At 51.7% G+C, this 20,692-nt stretch overlaps 1 protein-coding gene across 2 annotated transcripts in view; it reads left to right on the top strand.

The window, feature by feature from the left end:
- The first annotated feature begins 5,973 nt into the window (after positions 1 to 5,973).
- Positions 5,974 to 20,692, top strand: part of ZZZ3 (zinc finger ZZ-type containing 3) — a 557,158-nt gene continuing 542,439 nt past the window's right edge. For both annotated transcript variants that reach the window (XM_078645214.1, XM_078645225.1), the window contains exon 1: positions 5,974 to 6,093. The gene's annotated coding sequence lies outside the window, so the exon portion shown is untranslated. The remainder of the gene's footprint in view (positions 6,094 to 20,692) is intronic.

A 20,692-nucleotide genomic window follows, 5' to 3' on the forward strand; every position in this document is an offset into this window, starting at 1 on the left:
GTTGTTTTAGGTCCAACAGATGAAGCCTCTCAGGGGAGACTCCAGCATCCAACTCTCCCTCAAGAACGGTAATTTCAGTCTCAAGACGAACAACCTCCTCTCGTCTACATCTCTTAACAGTGCCAATCGACGAGAGGGCCTGCCCCCGAATTACAGTTTTGTACGCCTCCCACAAGGAGATAGAAGAGGATACTGACCCCACATTTTCGGCAAAGTAGTGATCAATTGTCTTAAGTAGTTCCGCTCTAATCTTGGGATCACGGAGGTACCATGGGTTGATCGGGGCCACTCGACCCTCCGATCCCCCATGTGCGTTCACAACCAACCACAGTGGGGAATGATCCGAAATACCCCTGGCAAGATGTTTCACCTCCCCTATACGGGAAGTCTGGGAGGAGGGCATCAAAACATAATCCAATCTCGAAAGGCTGCCGTGGGCCCCAGAGTGGAAGGTATACTGTTGTTGCCCAGGATGATGTAATCGCCAACAATCGGTCAGCCCCAGCGCCTCCATGAAGTCCCTAAGCCAGGATTGGAACTTAGCGAGAACTCGGGGAGGGTAACGATCACACATCCCAGATACTACTGAATTAAAGTCTCCCCCGACCACAAGCAAACCCTCGGGGACTCCCAGAATCACTCTTCCCAAATCCGCATAGGTCGTAGTTTGAAGACCTGGGGGTATGTAAACAGAAAATAGTGTAACCACCCTACCCTCCCAACGCCCCACAATGGCGGCGTACCGCCCTCTATCATCAAGTATAATGTCGTCAACAGCTAGGGGGCGGGAGGTCCGGATTAGAATGCCCACCCCTCTGGAGCCAGAAGTGAAACCTGAGTGTGCAATGAGACGATAGCCACGCCTATTCATGGCGTGGCACGCATTACCCAGCAAGTGCGTCTCCTGAAGCAAAACCACATCAGGGGACAAGCGTCTCAGTAACTGCAAGACCACTCCCCGTTTAATTCTGTCTCCCAAACCATTGACGTTCCAACACAGTATCCGTAGTCCCCTACCCCCATCCCAGAGTCCACCCCAAGTCTCCCCCCACGCCAGCCGCGACACCACAACACAGAAGATCATCAGCATTATGCCTTGAAAAAAACAAAGAAACACATCCCTGAACTTCCCAACACCCCAAAACAACATCATACCCCCCACCCCGCACCCCTGCGTTAGACTCAAAAGCCACCCCAACTCGCAGCGTGCCTGTCGCCCTAACATACAACTAATCTACGAAAAGAACCCCAGAGGAGGAAGTCTCACCCGCCCCTCACCCACACCCCAGTAAGACAATGGAGTTGCAATCATTATCAGTATAGCATCGAACCATTGCCGAAAGTCAAAACGTTGGTCCGGGAGCCGATGTCGCTCCCTATTCCTGCTCCGTCGGGCCGCCCTCCGCTCCACCGGAAGGTTCCGATTGTTCAAACCGCCCTCGTCCCGTAGGTAGCGAGTCCAACCAGTCATTAGACGCTTCAGGATGGTCAAAGAAAAATGTTCTATCATTGTGGACGATACGCAATCGAGCCGGGAAAAGCATGGCATATTTCATGTCCCTGTCTCTCAGTCTCTTCTTCACTCCTTGAAATCCTAGCCGCTGCTTCTGGACTTGTTGGGTGAAGTCCGGATAAAAGCTGACCGCAGCGTTCTCATATTCCGTGGGGCCTGATGTGCGGGAAGCCTGCAGTATCACATCCCTGTCACGAAAGTTGAAAATCCGCGGAATGATGGGGCGCGGAGAGGCACCCAGCTTGGGCGGGCCACCCGGGACACGGTGGGCCCGTTCTACTGCAAAGAACTTGCTCAGGCCCTTGGGCGCTAAATGATTTAGGACAAGGTCCTCCACCAGTAGGTCCACAGCTGACGATTCCGTCTTCTCCGGGACACCGACCAGTCGGACGTTGTTCCGTCGTGCTCGGCCCTCAAAATCGTCCAAGCGACGGGAGAGATAGTCACGGGCGGATCTCAGATTACCGACCTCCGTCTGTAGGTCAGAGACGTCGGCGATGAGACTAGTAGTCTTCAGGTCGAGAGACTTGACCTTTTCGTTGGTTTTTGCAAGATCCGCCCTGATTAGATTGACATCCATGGCAACAGTGTCCAGCTTGTGGGTTAGGGCCTCATACTGTTGTCCCATCGCGGCCTTCATCCCAGCAATGGCGCACATGACGTCTTTCAACGACGGGTCATCACCCAGCAGGGATTCGTCCTCAATGCCGGCCGGGGGTTTAGCTATTCCGCTCGGAGAGCTCTTAGTGAGGGTATATCGGTCCATGACGTTGGATTGGACAGAACCTCCTCGAGCGGCCGGTCTGGTCTTGCGCCTCTCCGCTTCAGGCTTGGTGGCCATCTTAGGTCGTGTGCCCCGGAGGGTAGTCTGAGACCTAGTGAAAATGGCTACACTCGATGTGCCCGCAGAAGTTCAAGGAATAAAGTGAGGACCAGTCACTAGGCAAAGAGCAAGAAAGTCCAGATCTCCAAGCGATGTTGCGAATAAATGAGTGAAGCAAGCAACCCGGGCGACCAAGGCAAGGTCAATGACGTAGGATCATCAAAATCGAAACCGAAAGTAGAAGACCGGGCAAGGGAGGTTAACGCAGGCCGTTGTTATTCAATTACTACCTGGCTGGCAGAGTAGGCAAGCCCGGGGCAGTGCCATGGAGCAGGCCGCAAATATTCAAAATGTCATATCTCAGGTTCCCGGAGACCAAAGCGAAATCCGCCAACGGATAAATGATCAGCAGGTTCACGACCACAGAAGCCCGTCGTCCAAATCAGGATTAGATGCAGGATAGTCGATGGAGGTGGCGAAGGTCCAGGAGCTCTGAGCTCACGCGACCATCTTGGGTGCGCGCTAAGCTCCTCCTCTCAAATTTGATGATTTTAATGATGAAAATGTGTGTTTAGTTGCTGGCTTTGATGATGCTTGTTCAGGTGGTTTCAATTCGATTTCTAAGGACGAGTGGCATTGAGCAGTGGTTGAGGACCTTGATTTTGGTGACTTAGTTAGTGCTATACTTCTTGGTTGGAAACGGGAGGGTGATGTGAAGCCTTCCCTACGTAATTTTGTTAAATTGCAAGAAGAGCTTAGTTTGGGTAGTTCTGATGATTTGGTAATGAGAGGTGAAAGATTCATACCTCCGAATTCTCTTAGAAGATTTTTCTTCTAGCGCATGAGGGTCATCTTGGCCAGAGTATGACCAGTAAACGGCTTAAGGTTAATTTTTGGTGGCCTATAATGGATGACGATATTAGAAGGTGGTTTGAGAACTGTTCTCTATGCAAAGAGAGTGAAAAGAGGTTGAAGATTGATTCACATGCTCAGGGTTCCATTGCGTGTGGTAAGGACTTACCTTGGGAAAAAGTCTGTTTGGATTTTATTGGTCCAATGGATTATTTGTCTGGAGATTTTCGTTTTGCTATGGTTCTGGTGGATGTGTGTTCTCGTTGGATGTGTTGAGTTCATGAAGAATATTACCACCGAAAGTGTTATTAGGCAACTCAGATCTATTTTTTTGAAGGAGAGTTTTCCTTGCATTTTACTAATAGATAATGTTACTCAATTGACTTTGTCATCTATGCATATGTTTTTATATAATCATGGGATCAAACATATGTGTACTTCCTTGTATAATCCACAACTTAACGGTATTGTGGAGCGTATGAATAGGATGGTGAAGGGTACAATTCAAATGTCTGTGCAAGGTCAACGTGATGTTCGTAGTGCTGTGGAAGAGTTAGTTTGGTCGTATAATACCACTGTTCATAGTGTCACCAATGCCATTCCTTTTGAGCTTATGCGTGGTAGGGTTCCCAAAACCAAGATGGTTCCTCAGTAGTTATTTGAGGGGAAGATACCTTTAGATGCCAGTACTTTCAGTGGTAAGTTGCGGGAAGATGTCAGTTCTTCCAGTGGTAAGGTGGGAAGAGTTGATGTGGGAGATTTTGTCAAAAATAAATTAGGCAGAAAGGAGCATGGTGTTAATAAGTTTTCAGAACCTTTTAGGGTCAAGGAGGTTCACAAGTGGCATGTTGTTTTATAGAATGAGCAAAATTGGAACTTCAGAAGGATTGCCTTGTATTCTAAAGGAGGTAGTGTTACTGATTCTGTTTGTGTTGCTCCTAAGATATTCTTAGTAAAATAGTTCTGGGGAGTAAGCGAATGAGTTCTGCACAGCAATGTCGTGTACCAAGGAAATATGATGATTTTAAAATGTATTAATTATTTCTTGAAATATAGGTATTTATGACACCTTTTAAAATGGCAAAGAAATATGTTGATTTTAGAATGTATTGATTGTTTCCTTGATTGTAGAATGTATTGATTGTTTCCTTGATTGTAGAATGTATTGATTGTTTCCTTGAAATTCGTTTATAGAATGTATTTTTTGCTTATTGTTAGGTGTTTCTGTGACAACATTCATTGCTTGTTCTTTTTCTTTGCTTTATTCTTTTGTTTTTATAAGAAAAGAAGATATGTTATATCCCTGCTGCTCCTGTCATTCACGAGTGTGCATGAGAATCTGGAACCATCATTGTAGAATTATTTTGATTCCAGATTCTCTGCATTCTGGGGAAGGCGGTTGCTGAGGCAGGATGACTAGAACTTGCTCTGTTAATCCTAGCTTGACAATAAATCCAATTTAATCCGGTTTACCTCGTTATCTGGAATTTGTATCTACAATAGCAGTCTATTGCCCTAGCCGTTAGGCCAACTCTTCTCCCCCAGGTGTTTATTAATTCATTATGTATTAGTAATACCTGCCGCCCAAACCACTCATAGCTGAGGGAGAAGGGGGGGCTGGAAAAGTGAGACTTGTCACACGTGTAGGAAATGGTACTGTCATATGGCAGCAGCAATGGGTGGTACAAGCTCCGGTCCTGACATTTATTTTAAAATTAAGCACTGCCAGGCCCCCGTTCCTCAACAGAGGCTGCACCCAGGCGCGCAACACCCATTGAACTCACCGGGCTTTAGCCCCCCTTCCCCCCGTCGTGTGTGGCAGTCCGGGATGAGACAGATCCCGGGCACACACACAGCCGCACCCGAACGTTTCACAGGTCTTTAAAAGACCATTTGAATGTTAATTAGGCCTTGCAGTTGTTTCACCCCCTCTAAGAGCCCCTGCAGCTCCACTCTGCCTACTGATTAAAGGTTCAGCCCCCCCCCCCCCCAAAGTTGACTCTAGTTGCGCCTCTAGCCTGCACCAATGATAGATGGACCCCGAAACAAAAGCAGAACACTCTCAATTGCCTCCACCACGAGGTGCGTATAATCTCTGCTGCTCGAAAATGCATTGTAGAAGGCGAGACCTCTCTGTCAAGCCCTTAGGCTGGAAGGGGCTGGGGGTGGCGCAACACATGCTGTACCTACTTGAATTGGCCCATTATTCTGTATGTGGTAATGGGCCACCTAACCCTCGGTGCCAGTGCGGGCAGGGGCTGTAGCGGAATTCTACGTAAGAGGAGTAAGTTGGGCAGGTTCCAATCCTGTCAAGGGTAAGTGAAAAAAAAATCGGCAGCCGAAAGCCTAGCTGTAAAATCCGCTACAGGCCAACAGGCTAGCAGTCATGAACAGACAAGGACAGGGTCCAAGTATTTCAAGCGGTCTCATCCACCTCGACTTCCTACTCCGCACTGCCCCCACCTTCCTATCCAAAGCGACAAGCAGCACCCCAGGTTAAGACATCCTGCCATCGCACCGTCCCTTACTAAATCACAACAAACGAAATACACCTGACTCCACTAACACCAGCCTGCAAATTACTAGATAGACGAGACAAAGGCACGTGCGGACTGTATAGCCAATTAGCACTTCGGAATTCTGTATAGCGTACTAGGATTGGCTGTGGTGACCGCCGTTGCTCCAATCTTTGGTCACTTTATACATTAGCACTGCTGCCCAATCCCAAACGACTCCAGGAATATGTTCAGCCGTAGGATTGGTAGTTCTACGGCCCGGAAGTGCTAAAATTACGGACAAATGACATCCGTTAAAAAATCAGCAACGGACGACGGACATGAGGCTAAATTCACGGACTGCCCCTATAAGTAGCGGACTGGTGGTTACTGCACCTTTACCACCTTAGGTAAGGTTTAGGTCGTTTTTTAAGTCAGTAGATCTCTGCGTTGCGTAGGTTTGACGGGCTTTTTGAGATTCTTATAACTGAGTTGTTGCATCTTTTTGTAACCCTGCACACAGGCATATTCTCTGCGGGATTGTAAAAGAAGAGGGCGTGTTCTGTTTTTTCAGGATATTTAACGAACTTTTCGAGGGAAAACACTTAGGTGGACAAATGAACCAGTTTGCCTAATACCAGAATTAAAAGAGCTCGTTTTATGTTACACTTGAATGCGAGGTTTACGGTTAGATGCGGTTAGATCTTGGTTCAGCATCATGCTGGAGCAGTGCATTCTGAAGTTGGTGCATTAACTTACTCAATTGAGAACCTCGTACAGTCCCACTTATTTGGACTCTGGTTCCAAATACGCCGCCCTGTAATTTTCGCTAAATTTATATTTGACATGTAGAACACTTTGGACTTTTGTGGAAATGGAATGTCTACCGGTCCAAGCTGCTGAAGTGTATGTAATGCAGGGGGTTCTAGAGAATTCGAAACATCAATGATTGTTGCTCTGTTGAAGGTTAGAAGTGTGTAATATTTTTTGTTGTTACTTATGTGCCAACAGTAACGAAACTGTAGACTATTAACTGTTATGTTAAGCTGGAAGATAAATTCATATTGGAATATTACTAAAGCAGGTTTATATACTGTAATGTTTAACTGTATTTTTACGTTTTTGCTGTATACATATATAAGCAGTTAAAAAAATATTTTGACTTATGCGCCACCCCCAACTCAGTTTTACTCCTTGGTAAAAGGGGCCCTGGTTTAAGTAATTTCTTTGGTTTGATCCTCAAAACAATACAGGGCAAACACCCAAACAAGAACACATCAAACAAATGACAACATACTTTAAATACATAATGAAGGAGAAATAAACCGACATTGGAATGTTAACGGGAGTGTTATGTTGCATCTATATGACCAGCTTTTCAGTGTGCGGTTTTATTGTTGAAAGTTTAAATCTGCACTCCGATTCTACTTTTGAGTGTAGTCTCTATATTTTACATAGACGAGAGCCGAGAAGGGTCTTTGTTGGCATGAATAGATGGCGAGGAATTAAAACCTTCAGTGATTCCTATGGTAACTCTGTATAATCTCTTCGTACATACACCCAAAAGTGTGCCAGTACACTTTCTTGAATTAGTTTTAGTTTACAGTTGGTATTGATGTCAGCCAATCCATTTTCTTTTTCTGCTGTCAGTTATGCTAATTTGTCTATAGCCACACTAAAAAGATTCTTAGTCTAGTTTCTATTTTCATTTGAATGCTGCATCACGTACCTTGCAGATGCTTCTTTATCACCTGATGTTGTGAATGACCATGTTTTAAAAAGCATCAACATTTTGTTTTGATATGCGACAAGCCCATAGTTCTAGCGTTTTTGATTACTGCCTGATCTTGTGTTCGACATGAAACATTATGATGACGAATCCTGGCTTGTTCAAGTTGAGTGTATTTAAATGAGTGAAGCGATCTACTGGATTAGAATGCGCATGGACCAGGCAAGAGGCACTGCCCTTTTCTTGGATATGGACGTTCGAGCAGTAACCCATCCCTGAAAAAAAGAACAGGATCAGAGAAATCAACCCTTGACTGGAATGTGTTCATTAAGGGCATTGTTTCAGATATGGCATGGCATTGATGCTTCTGTTCCTGTCATCATTTAACCTAGGGAGAAGGCTTCTGTGCTCTGTAATATTGAGTCACATGAAGTATAACAGATGCATCGAACAGATATTGCTTACAGCGTGTACTGCACAAGAAGCTGAAGAATACTAGAAACTTGTAGGGTTGATCTCTTGTCATTCCCAATAAAGGCCAAGACCAAATACAGTTAGCAAGAGCCCTGCAAACAGCAGAGGTGTAAGTATTTAATACATTGTAGCAACAAATTAGTTAAGCACTCTAGCTGAGCAAAGGAGAAAACAAATAGCAAAGTTGCTGGCAGTGACAACAAAAAAACAAGTGTCTTGCAAAGTAAATTATTCATGCTGTTTTCTTATACTGACTAAATCTACCATCACAAAAGTAACTCTCCAGAGTACTTCCTGTGACCTCTTTGTAGACTATCTCCTCTATGTATCCTCCTTAAGTCTGTCTACCAAACCCTTCCTACACCAGGATAGGGGTTCCAGGGGTGGGGGGCGAAGGGAGGTTGAGCGGAACCGTAGGAGGGTTGAGGTCCTCGACAGCGAGGATGAAGAGATACGTCCTAGTAATATGCTCAATTACACAAGAGTATCCCCTCCGGAGCTGAAGAGTAATTCTATCTTTAAAGTTACGCCCCCATACACCCAGTCTTCATAAGTACTCCCTGGAATATGGTTGAGCTCACTCTGACCTTTAGGAGTTAGGATGAACCCGATGATGAAGCATATTAGAGTGGGTGAGGGTTGTATAAAGACATGGGACACCTTCCCACCCGCCATAGAGTGGCTACTCTTGTGTTATTGTGTCTACCAAACCCACCATGATGGTTTTCTACCATGAAACAAAGGACATCGACAACTGCTGTGATGTGCTGGAGGAGTAAACAAAAGTGCTTGTATCGGTTTCACCCAAGCCCTCTAAACTGTTGTGACACCTATACATTTGGTTCACAAAGGAGCAGTAATAGCCATGTTTTTTGTTGTTGCATGCTTTTTAAACAGGCTGGTATCTATTTAGAATCGTGCACAATTTTATTGCAATACATATTCAAGATTACCTTATTTTGTGTACCTGGGGATGGTGGAACTTGAGGCTGGTTTGGAGGGATTTTAACTGGAGGCATTGTCTGCTTTATGCGGTCTAAATTTGGTTTGTCAGTCATCGGAAACTTGGCTATAATTTGAGCTGCTATTTCATGTTTTGTTTCCTCGGATTATTCGGCATCCATTTCGTTAGGTCTGATGATTATCTGAGTTCTTATGAGCCAAAGTCAATTGTGACTTTCAAAAAGGTGCCTCTCTGTTAAGCCTTAATTTTGTGTTTAAATTTAGCACCTGTCAGTTTGAGTAGGCTTGCAAAAAAATAGCTAACAAAATAAACAAATATAATACGTCACAATAGTTCCTTTCTCAATGTTATAAAATGGAACCGCTTTTAAATGATGTGCATGCCTCCCTTTGCAAGTTTTAAGCTAGACATACATGCCCTCAGAATTGTGCTTCTGCCTGGACTGTGACTTACAAATTTAAAGTTAAAATAAAGTATGTCCGATGTGTGAAAGCTCAGACTCATGAAAGCATTTTACATATGTTTGCCAGTTAGCGTAGTGTGAAAAATTGTAATTAAGTGGTCCTCTATTTGCCATTACTGCCCAGCAGAGTAAATTGAAGTTGCCTTTGTATCATTAGTGGATTCCGGGCAAGTTGAATTTATTGGATACCGTAGCCTTCTGAGTTGGTCATGTTCATGCAGCAGAAAATGATACAACCATATACATGCAATAATGAACATCTCCTGCCCGCTTTCCTTTTTATTATAGTCTGTGAGTAAATCTTCCATCTCTGGTGTTCTGCTTTGAATTGTTACTTGCAATTTTTATTTAGTCCTGCCCTGTCTTTCACACTGATTTGATCAGTTAGGATATTATGCCCCTCAGTTTTTCAGTAGGATTAGCTGGTATTCAGATGTATGATTTTAAGCAGTAATTAGTGAAACTTAACAGGGGGCGTGGCTAAAGCAAAAAAAATGGTGACCATGAGGTTGAACACAGGTCCCTGCAGCAGACTCCTTCGTCCACTGAGCCACCAGACCCGGCATACACACATCTCTATCTCTCTCTCTCTCCCTCCGCCTGTCTCCCTCTGCCTGTCTCCCTCCCTCGCCCCCTGTCAACCTCTGTCTCTCTCTCTCTCCACCTCGGTCTCTTCCCCCCCGTCAACCTCGGTCTCTTCCCCCCCCGCCCCCGTCCACCTCGGTCTCTCCCCCCCCCCCTCGTCAACCTCTGTCTCTCTCTCCCCCCGTCAACCTCTGTCTCTCTCTCCCCCCCGTCAACCTCTGTCTCTCTCTCCCCCCCCGTCAACCTCTGTCTCTCTCCCCCCCCCGTCAACCTCTGTCTCTCTCTCCCCCCCCGTCAACCTCTGTCTCTCTCTCCCCCCCCGTCAACCTCTGTCTCTCTCTCCCCCCCCCCGTCAACCTCTGTCTCTCCCCCCCGTCAACCTCTGTCTCTCTCTCCCCCCCCGTCAACCTCTCTCTCTCTTCCTCTGTCTCTCTCTCTCCCCCCGTCAACCTCTGTCTCTTCCCCGTCAACCTCGGTCTCTCTCTTCCCCCCCCCCCCGTCAACCACTGTCTCTTCCCCGTCAACCTCGGTCTCTCTCTTCCCCCCCCCCCCGTCAACCTGTCTCTCTCTCCCCCCGTCAACCTCTGTCTCTCTCCCCCCGTCAACCTCTGTCTCTCTCCCCCCGTCAACCTCTGTCTCTCTCCCCCCGTCAACCTCTGTCTCTCTCCCCCCGTCAACCTCTGTCTCTCTCCCCCCGTCAACCTCTGTCTCTCTCCCCCCGTCAACCTCTGTCTCTCTCCCCCCGTCAACCTCTGTCTCTCTCCCCCGTCAACCTGTCTCTCTCTCCCCCCCCGTCAACCTCTCTCTCTCTTCCTCTGTCTCTCTCTCTCCCCCCGTCAACCTCTGTCTCTCTCCCCCCTGTCAACCTCTGTCTCTCTCTCCCCCCCTGTCAACCTCTGTCTCTCTCTCCCCCTCTGTCTCTCTCTCCCCCCCTGTCAACCTGTCTCTCTCTCTCCCCCCCTGTCAACCTGTCTCTCTCTCCCCCCCCTGTCAACCTGTCTCTCTCTCCCCCTGTCAACCTCTGTCTCTCTCTCTCTCCCCCTGTCAACCTCTGTCTCTCTCTCCCTCCCCCTGTCAACCTGTCTCTCTCCCCCCCCTGTCAACCTCTGTCTCTCTCCCCCCCCCTGTCAACCTCTGTCTCTCTCCCCCCCCTGTCAACCTCTGTCTCTCTCCCCCCCCTGTCAACCTCTGTCTCTCTCCCCCCCCTGTCAACCTCTGTCTCTCTCCCCCCCCTGTCAACCTCTGTCTCTCTCCCCCCCCTGTCAACCTCTGTCTCTCTCCCCCCCTGTCAACCTCTGTCTCTCTCCCCCCCCTGTCAACCTCTGTCTCTCTCCCCCCCTGTCAACCTCTGTCTCCCCCCCCTGTCAACCTCTGTCTCTCCCCCCCTGTCAACCTCTGTCTCTCCCCCCCTGTCAACCTCTGTCTCTCTCCCCCCCCTGTCAACCTCTGTCTCTCTCCCCCCCCTGTCAACCTCTGTCTCTCTCCCCCCCCTGTCAACCTCTGTCTCTCTCCCCCCCCTGTCAACCTCTGTCTCTCTCCCCCCCCTGTCAACCTCTGTCTCTCTCCCCCCCTGTCAACCTCTGTCTCTCTCCCCCCCCTGTCAACCTCTGTCTCTCTCCCCCCCTGTCAACCTCTGTCTCTCTCCCCCCCCTGTCAACCTCTGTCTCTCTCTCCCCCTGTCAACCTCTGTCTCTCTCCCTGTCAACCTCTGTCTCTCTCCCTGTCAACCTCTGTCTCTCTCCCTGTCAACCTCTGTCTCTCTCCCTGTCAACCTCTGTCTCTCTCCCTGTCAACCTCTGTCTCTCTCCCTGTCAACCTCTGTCTCTCTCCCTGTCAACCTCTGTCTCTCTCCCTGTCAACCTCTGTCTCTCTCCCTGTCAACCTCTGTCTCTCTCCCTGTCAACCTCTGTCTCTCTCCCTGTCAACCTCTGTCTCTCTCCCTGTCAACCTCTGTCTCTCTCCCTGTCAACCTCTGTCTCTCTCCCTGTCAACCTCTGTCTCTCTCCCTGTCAACCTCTGTCTCTCTCCCTGTCAACCTCTGTCTCTCTCCCTGTCAACCTCTGTCTCTCTCCCTGTCAACCTCTGTCTCTCTCCCCCCGTCAACCTCTCTCTCTCTCTCCCCCCGTCAACCTGTCTCTCTCTCTCTCCCCCCGTCAAACTGTCTCTCTCTCTCTCCCCCCGTCAAACTGTCTCTCTCTTTCCCCCCCGTCAACCTGTCTCTCTCTTCCCCCCGTCAACCTGTCTCTCTCCCTGTCAATCTCTCTCTCTCTCTCTCTCTCTCTCTCTCTCTCTCTCTCTCTCCCGCCAACCTCTGTCTCTCTCCCGGTCAACCTCTGTCTCTCTCCCGGTCAACCTCTGTCTCTCTCCCGGTCAACCTCTGTCTCTCTCCCGGTCAACCTCTGTCTCTCTCCCGGTCAACCTCTGTCTCTCTCCCGGTCAACCTCTGTCTCTCTCCCTGTCAACCTCTGTCTCTCTCCCTGTCAACCTCTGTCTCTCTCCCTGTCAACCTCTGTCTCTCTCCCTGTCAACCTCTGTCTCTCTCCCTGTCAACCTCTGTCTCTCTCCCTGTCAACCTCTGTCTCTCTCCCGGTCAACCTCTGTCTCTCTCTTCCCCCGTCAACCTGTCTCTCTCTTCCCCCGTCAACCTGTCTCTCTCTCTCTCTTCCCCCCGTCAACCTGTCTCTCTCTCTCTCTTCCCCCCCCGTCAACCTGTCTCTCTCTCTCTCTTCCCCCCCGTCAACCTGTCTCTCTCTCTCTCTTCCCCCCCGTCAACCTGTCTCTCTCTCTCTCTTCCCCCCCGTCAACCTGTCTCTCTCTCTCTCTTCCCCCCCCGTCAACCTGTCTCTCTCTCTCTCTCTTCCCCCCCGTCAACCTGTCTCTCTCTCTCTCTCTCTCTTCCCCCCCCCCCCGTCAACCTGTCTCTCTCTTTCCCCCCCGGTCAACCTCTGTCTCTCTCTTTCCCCCCCGGTCAACCTCTGTCTCTCTCTTTCCCCCCGTCAACCTGTCTCTCTCTCCCCCCCCCCCCCGGTCAACCTCTGTCTCTCTCTTCCCCCCCATGTCAACCTGTCTCTCTCTTCCCCCCCCCCCGTCAACCTGTCTCTCTCTTCCCCCCCCGGTCAACCTCTGTCTCTCTCTTCCCCCCCCCCCCGGTCAACCTCTGTCTCTCTCTTCCCCCCCCCCCCGGTCAACCTCTGTCTCTCTCTTCCCCCCCCCCCCCCCGTCAACCTGTCTCTCTCTTCCCCCCCCGGTCAACCTCTGTCTCTCTCTTCCCCCCCCCCCCCCCGTCAACCTGTCTCTCTCTTCCCCCCCCCCCGTCAACCTGTCTCTCTCTTCCCCCCCCTGTCAACCTGCCTTTCTCTTCTCCCCCCTGTCAACCTGCCTCTCTCTTCTCCCCCCTGTCAACCTGTCTCTCTCCCCCCTGTCAACCTGTCTCTCTCCCCCCCCCCGTCAACCTGTCTCTCTCCCCCCCCGTCAACCTGTCTCTCCCCCCCCCCTGTCAACCTGTCTCTCTCCCCCCCCTGTCAACCTGTCTCTCTCTTCCCCCCCATGTCAACCTGTCTCTCTCTTCCCCCCCCCCCGTCAACCTGTCTCTCTCTTCCCCCCCCGGTCAACCTCTGTCTCTCTCTTCCCCCCCCCCCCGTCAACCTCTGTCTCTCTCTTCCCCCCCCCCCCCCGTCAACCTGTCTCTCTCTTCCCCCCCCGGTCAACCTCTGTCTCTCTCTTCCCCCCCCCCCCCCGTCAACCTGTCTCTCTCTTCCCCCCCCCCGTCAACCTGTCTCTCTCTTCCCCCCCCTGTCAACCTGCCTTTCTCTTCTCCCCCCTGTCAACCTGCCTCTCTCTTCTCCCCCCTGTCAACCTGTCTCTCTCCCCCCTGTCAACCTGTCTCTCTCCCCCCCCCCGTCAACCTGTCTCTCTCCCCCCCCCCGTCAACCTGTCTCTCTCCCCCCCCGTCAACCTGTCTCTCCCCCCCCCCCCCCTGTCAACCTGTCTCTCTCCCCCCCCTGTCAACCTGTCTCTCTCTCCCTCCCCTGTCAACCTGTCTCTCTCTCCCTCCCCTGTCAACCTGTCTCTCTCTCCCTCCCCTGTCAACCTGTCTCTCTCCCCCCCCGTCAACCTGTCTCTCTCCCCCCCCGTCAACCTGTCTCTCTCCCCCCCCTGTCAACCTGTCTCTCTCTCCCCCCCCTGTCAACCTGTCTCTCTCTCCCCCCCCTGTCAACCTGTCTCTCTCTCCCCCCCCTGTCAACCTGTCTCTCTCTCCCCCCCCTGTCAACCTGTCTCTCTCTCCCCCCCCTGTCAACCTGTCTCTCTCTCCCCCCCCTGTCAACCTGTCTCTCTCTCCCCCCCCTGTCAACCTGTCTCTCTCTCCCCCCCCTGTCAACCTGTCTCTCTCTCCCCCCCCCTGTCAACCTGTCTCTCTCTCCCCCCCCCTGTCAACCTGTCTCTCTCTTTCCCCCCCCCTGTCAACCGGTCTCTCTCTTCCCCCCCCCCCCGTCAACCTGTCTCTCTCTTCCCCCCCCCCCCCCCGGTCAACCTCTGTCTCTCTCCCGGTCAACCTCTGTCTCTCTCCCTGTCAACCTCTGTCTCTCTCCCTGTCAACCTCTGTCTCTCCCCCCTGTCAACCTGTCTCTCTCTCTCCCCCCGTCAACCTCTCTCTCTCTCTCTCCCCCCGTCAACCTGTCTCTCTCTCTCTCCCCCCGTCAACCTCTCTCTCTCTCCCCCCGTCAACCTGTCTCTCTCTCTCTCCCCCCGTCAACCTGTCTCTCTCTCTCTCCCCCCGTCAAACTGTCTCTCTCTCTCTCCCCCCGTCAAACTGTCTCTCTCTTTCCCCCCCGTCAACCTGTCTCTCTCTTCCCCCCGTCAACCTGTCTCTCTCCCTGTCAATCTCTCTCTCTCTCTCTCTCTCTCTCTCTCTCTCTCTCTCTCTCTCCCGCCAACCTCTGTCTCTCTCCCGGTCAACCTCTGTCTCTCTCCCGGTCAACCTCTGTCTCTCTCCCGGTCAACCTCTGTCTCTCCCCCCGTCAACCTCTCTCTCTCCCCCCCGTCAACCTCTCTCTCTCCCCCCCGTCAACCTGTCTCTCTCTTCCCCCCCCCCCCCCGGTCAACCTCTGTCTCTCTCCCGGTCAACCTCTGTCTCTCTCCCTGTCAACCTCTGTCTCTGTCAACCTCTGTCTCTCTCCCTGTCAACCTCTGTCTCTGTCAACCTCTGTCTCTCTCCCTGTCAACCTCTGTCTCTGTCAACCTCTGTCTCTCTCCCTGTCAACCTCTCTCCCTGTCAACCTGTCAACCTCTGTCTCTCTCCCTGTCAACCTCTGTCTCTCTCCCTGTCAACCTCTCTCTCCCCCCCCCGCCAACCTGTCTCTCTCTTCCCCCCCCCCCGTCAACCTGTCTCTCTCTCTCTCTCTCTTCCCCCCGTCAACCTCTCTCTCTCCTCCCCCGTCAACCTCTCTCTCTCCCCCCCGTCAACCTCTCTCTCTCCCCCCCGTCAACCTCTCTCTCTCCCCCCCGTCAACCTCTCTCTCTCCCCCCCGTCAACCTCTCTCTCTCCCCCCCGTCAACCTCTCTCTCTCCCCCCCGTCAACCTCTCTCTCTCCCCCCCGTCAACCTCTCTCTCTCCCCCCGTCAACCTCTCTCTCTCCCCCCGTCAACCTCTCTCTCTCCCCCCCCGTCAACCTCTCTCTCTCCCCCCCGTCAACCTCTCTCTCTCCCCCCCGTCAACCTCTCTCTCTCCCCCCCGTCAACCTCTCTCTCTCCCCCCGTCAACCTCTCTCTCTCCCCCCCGTCAACCTCTCTCTCTCCCCCCGTCAACCTCTCTCTCTCCCCCCGTCAACCTCTCTCTCTCCCCCCGTCAACCTCTCTCTCTCCCCCCCGTCAACCTCTCTCTCTCCCCCCCGTCAACCTCTCTCTCTCCCCCCCGTCAACCTCTCTCTCTCCCCCCCGTCAACCTCTCTCTCTCCCCCCCGTCAACCTCTCTCCCCCCCGTCAACCTCTCTCCCCCCCGTCAACCTCTCTCCCCCCCGTCAACCTCTCTCTCTCCCCCCCGTCAACCTCTCTCTCTCCCCCCCGTCAACCTCTCTCTCTCCCCCCCGTCAACCTCTCTCTCTCCCCCCCGTCAACCTCTCTCTCTCCCCCCCGTCAACCTCTCTCTCTCCCCCCCGTCAACCTCTCTCTCTCTCCCCCGTCAACCTCTCTCTCTCTCCCCCGTCAACCTCTCTCTCCCCCCCCGTCAACCTCTCTCTCCCCCCGTCAACCTCTCTCTCTCCCCCCCGTCAACCTCTCTCTCTCTCCCCCCCGTCAACCTCTCTCTCTCTCCCCCCCGTCAACCTCTCTCTCTCTCCCCCCCGTCAACCTCTCTCTCTCTCCCCCCCGTCAACCTCTCTCTCTCTCCCCCCCGTCAACCTCTCTCTCTCTCCCCCCGTCAACCTCTCTCTCTCCCCCCCGTCAACCTCTCTCTCTCCCCCCGTCAACCTCTCTCTCTCCCCCCGTCAACCTCTCTCTCTCCCCCCGTCAACCTCTCTCTCTCCCCCCGTCAACCTCTCTCTCTCCCCCCGTCAACCTCTCTCTCTCCCCCCCGTCAACCTCTCTCTCTCTCTCTCCCCCGTCAACCTCTCTCTCTCTCTCCCCCCCGTCAACCTCTCTCTCTCTCTCCCCCCCTGTCAACCTGTCTCTCTCCCCCCCCTGTCAACCTGTCTCTCTCTCCCCCCCCTGTCAACCTGTCTCTCTCTCCCCCCCCCTGTCAACCTGCCTCTCTCCCCCCCCTCCCCCCCTGTCAACCTGCCTCTCTCCCCCCCCTGTCAACCTGTCTCTCTCCCCCCCCGTCAACCTGTCTCTCCCCCCCCCCCCCGTCAACCTGTCTCTCCCCCCCCCCTGTCAACCTGTCTCTCCCCCCCCTGTCTCTCTCCCCCCCCCCTGTCAACCTGTCTCTCTCTCCCTCCCCTGTCAACCTGTCTCTCTCTCCCTCCCCTGTCAACCTGTCTCTCTCTCCCCCCCTGTCAACCTGTCTCTCTCTCCCCCCCCCTGTCAACCTGTCTCTCTCCCCCCCCCTGTCAACCTGTCTCTCTCTCCCCCCCCTGTCAACCTGTCTCTCTCCCCCCCCCTGTCAACCTGTCTCTCTCCCCCCCCCTGTCAACCTGTCTCTCTCTCTCCCCCCCGTCAACCTGTCTCTCTCTCCCCCCCCCGTCAACCTGTCTCTCTCTCCCCCCCCCGTCAACCTGTCTCTCTCTCCCCCCCGTCAACCTCTCTCTCCCCCCGTCAACCTCTCTCTCTCTCCCCCCCGTCAACCTCTCTCTCCCCCCGTCAACCTCTCTCTCTTCCCCACCCCCGTCAACCTCTCTCTCTTCCCCACCCCCGTCAACCTCTCTCTCTTCCCCCCCCCCCGTCAACCTCTCTCTTCCCCCCCCGTCAACCTCTCTCTCTCTCCCCCCCGTCAACCTCTCTCTCTCTCCCCCCCGTCAACCTCTCTCTCTCTCCCCCGTCAACCTCTCTCTCTCTCCCCCGTCAACCTCTCTCTCTCTCCCCCCCGTCAACCTCTCTCTCTCTCCCCCCGTCAACCTCTCTCTCTCTCCCCCGTCAACCTCTCTCTCTCTCCCCCGTCAACCTCTCTCTCTCCCCCCCCCCCGTCAACCTCTCTCTCTTCCCCCCCGTCAACCTGTCTCTCTCCCCGTCTGTGTCTCTCTCCCCGTCAGCCTCTGTCTCTCTCCTCTCCCCATCTGTCTCTCTCTCCCCCTGTCAACCTGTCTCTCTCCCTCTCATCTCACCCCATGTGTGTCCTGGACCTCACAAATCTTACCTGTGTTCTGTGAAGTATTCTTGCAGAGACATGAGCCACCACCACCGAACCACCTTACCCCCAAACTGACTTGTACACAGGTTAGGATGATGATGGGCACGGGGAAGGAGCAAGAGGACGTGAGATGGTCTTGACTGCTTGTAGGGAACCTCTCTTAGGTTGGGGACCCACTGGGTATACCTGACGACTGTAGAGGAGAAAGAAAGGCCCCTTAGTACTGGACACAAACACACAATCACCCCCTTCTATCTCTCCTAGTACACGTTTGGAAGATTACAGTACCTGTAGAGGTTGTCCTCAGGTAACCGTGCTCCAGCGTGATGAAGGGATAATCCAACTGTGGGGGATCCACTGTTAGGTAACAACAAGCATTTGCAATGCAATAGGTCTTGCATTAGGAAAGTTTGAGCTATTGGTATTGTAAATGACACATTTTTTATTTATGTGTTGATTTTGAAAATAGCGAATTTAATAGCTTTGTCATTTACAATGCCAATAGTTTTAACTTTCACAAATGTGACACCTATAGCATTTGTAATGCAATATGTGTTGTATTAACGTGACTTCGATGTATTGATGTTACAAATCAAAATGGTTTTTACATTTTTTTATAATTAATTCTTAAATTAAAGTTATTGTAATTTATAATGGCAATAGCTGAATCAAAACAAGAGTCAAAGATAACACCGGATGTACCAGCTAAAAGTCAATTCATAACAGTAGTAAAGAAAGACACCGTGTGTTAGTTTAGTGAAAGTGCACAAAACACTTGTGAAAAGAGTAAACACTGTATATTGAGTGAAATGAAATAAAATAAAGTGGGCACAAACCATGCCCGTGTGTTGTATTGCAAAGGGTGGAGTGAAAATGCAACTGTATTCGGAAAAACAGTGACACAGTAAAACCAACGTGTAGCACTGTGCGCTCTAAACATAGCGTGTCATGATGCAGGCGATCTGTAACACACTTACTCAAACCGGAAGAGAAGGAATAGCCTGCTACTATATTTCCAACCGATAGCAGTAATGAATCTAAGTCAATGGAGATAGAGCCCCAATGTTAGCATTAGCGATTACAAATAATAATAACCTAATGTGTGGCAAAATGCTAGAAAAATATACTCACTAAAACACTGCTCTAATGTTGCCACGCTGGAGATTGAAACTCGAGATGGGAAATCTAAACAAGACGGAGGGCATTGCTGTGGGGAGGGGGGAGGAGAAATGCGACACGGCGGGCAGGGGAGGGGGCGGAGCGGGGAGAGCAGCATGAGGGTGTGAAGCAGCAGGGGCCTTTGAAGTGAAGCTAAGCTTCACTTCAAAGGTGTGGGAGGAGTGCGGCTCAGGCAGAGCGCACGCTGGGGGAAGCTTGTGGGGCGAAGCGGGAAGAGCTGCTGGGCAACAGATGGCTGGCGATTTGATGCTGTGCACGCGCATTTTAGGTCAATGCGCTTGCGCATTGACCTAAAAGCGCACGGGCACAGCATCAAATCGCCAGTTAGTTAAAGTCTGTTTAAGCCCCTATAGTCTCTCACCGCTCAATGCGCATGCGCATTGACAGGTCGCGAGACCTAAAAATCAGCAAGGGCGCCTTAGTGTAGATAACCAAAATCAGCAAATGCGCTTCTGGCGCATTAAGGCAATTCAAAATAAACAAATGCGCTCCAGCGCGGTGTGGTAGCAACTTAGGCAAGGGCGCTCCTAGCGCATAAAAACCAAAATCATCAAACGCGCTACCAGTGCGATAAAGTATAAAAAAAAAATGCGCTCCAGCGCGGTGGCAAGTCTGCACAGGCGGCTCAATGGCAGGAATGATGTGCCCCCAGAGCGAAAGGCAAGGACGCTCCCAGCGCGTGTCAGGCACTACGAAATAAGCGTCTCTGTTTCCTTACCGGCAAACGGGTAGGGACGCTCCCAGTGCGTCGCGGGCGTCAAGGGTCTGTGCGAACAGCGTAGAAGGCAGCGAGATACGGCGTTTAGCAGGGAAGCTGTTTACAGGAAGTAGGTTCATGCGGTAAGCGTACTGCTGGTTCCGGAATTCGAAGCACAGAGCGGGTGGAAACCATGGTCCTTATGTGGTTTCCCCCGGAAGTGCTTGTGATCATGTCCACGTCTGGAGAGGAGCTAGACCGCTAACCCCTCCGGACCGGAAGTCGGGCATACCATGCCGTCCAAGGAAACGGACCTGCAGCCCTCTCTCCGGCACACAGTAAGCTACACTACCGGACCATGACAATGTGTGTGTCAGCCCTCAGCCCGGGCTGAGACAGCTTCCCCAGCGCACCCACACAGCCGCACCCAGTACTTCACAGGTCTTTAAAAGACCAATTACATATCAATTAAGCTTTGTTGTATTTCACCTCTTAGCACCCCTGCATCTCCACTCTACAATCACTGGAATCCCCCGGCCCCCACAGAGCAAAGTCTGAGAGTCCGGGCTGCTGCAACCGGCAGTGTTTGCTGGCACAATAACACTTTCTTTTTTTTAAAGACTGGTACGATGTCTGCAAGGTTCGCGGGCTGCCAAGGAAGGCTTGCTAGGCCGCTGGCTGCCCGCGGGCCGTACTATGAGTACCCGTGTCATACACACTAACTCAGGTGTGCATGTTTCTTGTGATTTATGGAATGCCAATCATGCTCCAAACACCTCTTTGTACACCTCACTTTGAAACTCTTATCCGGGGATTCATTCCCCCTTGACTAATTGCATGGGTTTTCCTTTTTGTTCTTTTTTCCCATAGAAATAAACTTTTAGGATTGTTTTGATTTGAACTTGCCCCTGATTGATCGGGCTAGGTAAGACCACTTCCTCTGCCCTGTGTCTTCCTTTTGCTCAGTCAGATTTTCTGAGTAGAGACTGACCTTCTGTATATCTTACTCTGTAAGTGGCTACCAAATATCCATCCTGATTAAGACCCCGGGTGATTTGTCTAATTAGGGGTCAAAACCTTTCACAGGCCTACCCATATCATTCGGTGTTGGGTAATGAAATGCTCATATTATTGTTTG

Source organism: Lissotriton helveticus, chromosome 1_1, assembly GCF_964261635.1.
Source record: "Lissotriton helveticus chromosome 1_1, aLisHel1.1, whole genome shotgun sequence".
NCBI classification, from domain to species: Eukaryota; Metazoa; Chordata; class Amphibia; order Caudata; family Salamandridae; genus Lissotriton; species Lissotriton helveticus.